This window comes from Camelus ferus, chromosome 14, assembly GCF_009834535.1.
Source record: "Camelus ferus isolate YT-003-E chromosome 14, BCGSAC_Cfer_1.0, whole genome shotgun sequence".
Lineage (NCBI taxonomy): Eukaryota > Metazoa > Chordata > Mammalia > Artiodactyla > Camelidae > Camelus > Camelus ferus.
In genome coordinates this window covers 62,653,415-62,656,879 of record NC_045709.1, presented here as the reverse complement: position 1 = coordinate 62,656,879, position 3,465 = coordinate 62,653,415, and positions in this window count along the sequence as shown.

Below are 3,465 nucleotides of genomic sequence, written 5' to 3'. Positions count from 1 at the left end.
TGCAATCTATAGCTGAAACTACCACACACTTTTCCCTACAGGAAATAGTGACCAGTTCCTCCAGACCACCTGCTGTTGGTGAATAGAAGAGCTTGTACTGACCAGGATTTCACTCTGTGTGCTCCCAGTGAATGTTCAAAGTGCTGGTGCAGGGATCATACACTCTGAGGTTCTTCACAGTAGTCAAAGGTTCTGAAAGGCAAAGAAAGTACATCATGTGTGATCCTAACATTCCAGCACACATGAAGCCCAGGTTTACTGATGGATCCTGGGAACCCTAGAACACAGCAGGACCCCTGCAGTAGGCACCCTGCAAGTGTCTGTTAAAGTAGTGAATAAAGGAAAAAAGGTCTGTGATCATCTGGGTCATGTCTCAACCCTCCATAAGGTATTTTGGCCTCAAGAATAGTTTGTTTGTGTTATCCTAGAAAGTAATAAACACCTTTCTCCAAGACCAGAGACAGATAACTCCCATAAGGTTATTAAAGACAATTAAGATCCTGGGGGGGCATAGCTCAGGGGTAGAGTATATGCTTAGTGTGCACGAGGTCCTGGGTTAAATTCCCAGTACCTCCATTAAAAAATAAATAAAACCTAATTACCACCCACCCCCAACAGAGACACCCCCCTGAAGAAGAAGAAAGAAGAAAGAAGAAAGAAGAAAGAAGGAAGGAGAAGGAGAAGGAGAAGAGGAAGAGGAAGAGGAAGAGGAAGAAGAGGAAGAGGAAGAGGAAGAGGAAGAAGAAGAAGAAGAAGAAGAAGAAGAAGAAGAAGAAGAAGAAGAAGAAGAAGAAGAAGAAGAAGAAGAAGAAGAAGAAGAAGAAGAAGAAGAAGAGAAGGAGAAGGAGAAGGAGAAGGAGAAGGAGAAGGAGAAGGAGAAGGAGAAGGAGAAGGAGGAGAAGGAGAAGGAGAAGGAGAAGAAGAAGAAGAAAAGCATTATTAACATGCATTTGAAAAGTTTATCAAAACTCTGTGTCACCCCAATGTTTCCAGTGGAAGATGTGATTCCATCCCCATGATGGTTACTAAAAAAGCCAAGGGAGTCCAGGTTTACTTACTGGTTTGCCTCTTCCCATCATCTGACCTCCTTCCACATCAAAATACAGGGAGGACAGGGTGATGGTGTAAGGAATGTCAGGCTTCAGCTTCTGCAGGACCACACTGTTCTGCTGTCTGCCTATCCTGGTCTGGTATAAAACAGGGAAAGTGTCAGCTTTGCTCTCTCCAGCTCATTCATCTGTTTGAGACCTTTGTCAAGATCTGGAAACACACTCCGTCATGAAAGTTTAAAATATATCATAGGGTATCATTTTAAATGTAAACTAGGCCCCTTAAATCATAAAAAGGATTTTAAACCTTACACAAGTGATCTTAAAAATATGTTTCAACTGTCAAGAGGCCAGCACTGTTAAATTTCATCCGCAACGCATCTCACAGATCTCTTCTCCAAAAAGTCATTAGTCCTAAGTGAGCTGCAAAAGACCTTGAAAAGACAACAATGATCTGCATAATAATAGAGGCTCATTCAGTATTATTCTCACCTTTTTACAGATGGTTTTTACTTGCTTTAGAAGCACATTTAAATAATTCAGTAAAAGATCTAAAGCTTTTTGGTTTCCCCCTCCAAAACTTCTCCACGGCCAGTGTTACCCATGCAGACTATGCAACAGGACATCCTGCCAGGCCACACACAGGCAGGGCTTCCCAGTCCTCTCCCAGACACCAGCCTGCTGGTGTGAAGAGTTTTTAATATCCTCTGATTATGGAGTTTGAAGGGTTTTATTTTAATTCACTGCTTACGGCCATTTAGCTATTCTGTTGAAAGAAAATTCAGATGACTTAACAGTCTACTGAATTCAGATGTTTAAATCATACTAATTAAAATCATATGAAATGGCAGGCTGCCCGCAGTTGGTGTACATGTGGTGAGCTGGATGCACTAGCACAGTCCAGAGGTTTCCCACTGAGCACCGTCCACTGAAACAGTCTGTGTTTCAGAGAAAACCTCAGTGGATCACTGGACTCATCCTCACGATGAGCAAGTTGAGCTATAGCAGTGAATTTGGACAAGTTTAGTAAATTTGGGAATTTGAGATTTGCAACTGTTAATCTGTTAAACTGTTGCAACTGTTAATCACACCCTAAATCTAGACTAAATTTTTTTTTCTGTATAGCACAGGGAACTGCATTCAATATCTTGTAGTAACCTTTAATGGAAAAGAATATGAAAATGAACACATGACTGGGACATTATGCTGTACACCAGAAATTGACACATTGTAACTGACCATACTTCAATTAAAAAAATAGCTCTACAAAATATCAGTGTATGAGGTTATGAGAGCAAAGCATCAACATGAAATTTTTGTTATTTAATGATCTGACAACATCAACTTAGTAGAGCCAGCCTCATAAGGAAGCAGAAGGGTGTGTGCCTACTTCTCCCATCCAACTCTCCAAAATCATTCAAGCACCAGGGGGTCATCAATTTGATTATTTCTTGGACTAGCATTAAAATGCAAATATGCCAAAGGACAACAAATCTTATGGGATTATCAGCTAACATGCTACACAGGATAAGTTCATGAGCTGCCTTCTAATTATTATAAACAGCTGAGAGACAGTAAGGGTGACTCAGAGCAACAGTTGGAGGGTCAGTATCACCAATAACAGAAAAGCTAAGCTTTGCCTAAATCTGGCCTGACACAGACAAAAGTTCTGTTTCTGCCATTAAAATATCAATCTATCAAATGTATCTTCTTTTATATAAAAGCCAGTTGATCACTGTTAGTATTTAGTTTATTATTGATAACTTATAGGACAGATTCTCAATACAAGTATATCATACTAAGTTTAGTTCTTTGTAAACTGCAACAGGGCAATTCCCAAGTCACACTGGGGACAGGAGGGTCTCTAATTCAGCTAAATGAACGTTACCACTGCCAGCAGCCACCTCTGCTAATACTTTGAACATGGTAACAAATATGACCCAATTGCTGGAGCTCAGCAAGTCAGATGAGTAAAAGTGAATGACTCACCTCTCTCTAAGGCTAACTGAGGAAATATGACAGTCCCCCAAACATCAATAAAATGATAGCCCTCATCAAAAAGGTGTTTGGAATAAATCAGAAAGCATCACCCTGTCTGTGTAAAAGTCATGGTGATTCCTGACCCCAAGGGAACAGGTGCGGTTCTAGTCACATGTATCATAAAATGAAAGCCAGAGAAGATTCAAAGACAGACAACTAAAGCAAGCAAGGTAAAATGTTAAATGTTAAATGTTAAAGGCTCTGTTAAATAGGACAGGCTGGGAAGACAAAGACGATGAGCTTCCAAAAGTGGGGTAAACATGACAAAGAGAAGATCTGGGAGCCAAGGAAATGAGTTACCCAGTCTGACAATAAAACACTGACCTACAGGTTTGGCTATTCTAGCTTTCTGGGGAAACTGAATACTCTGAAAAGC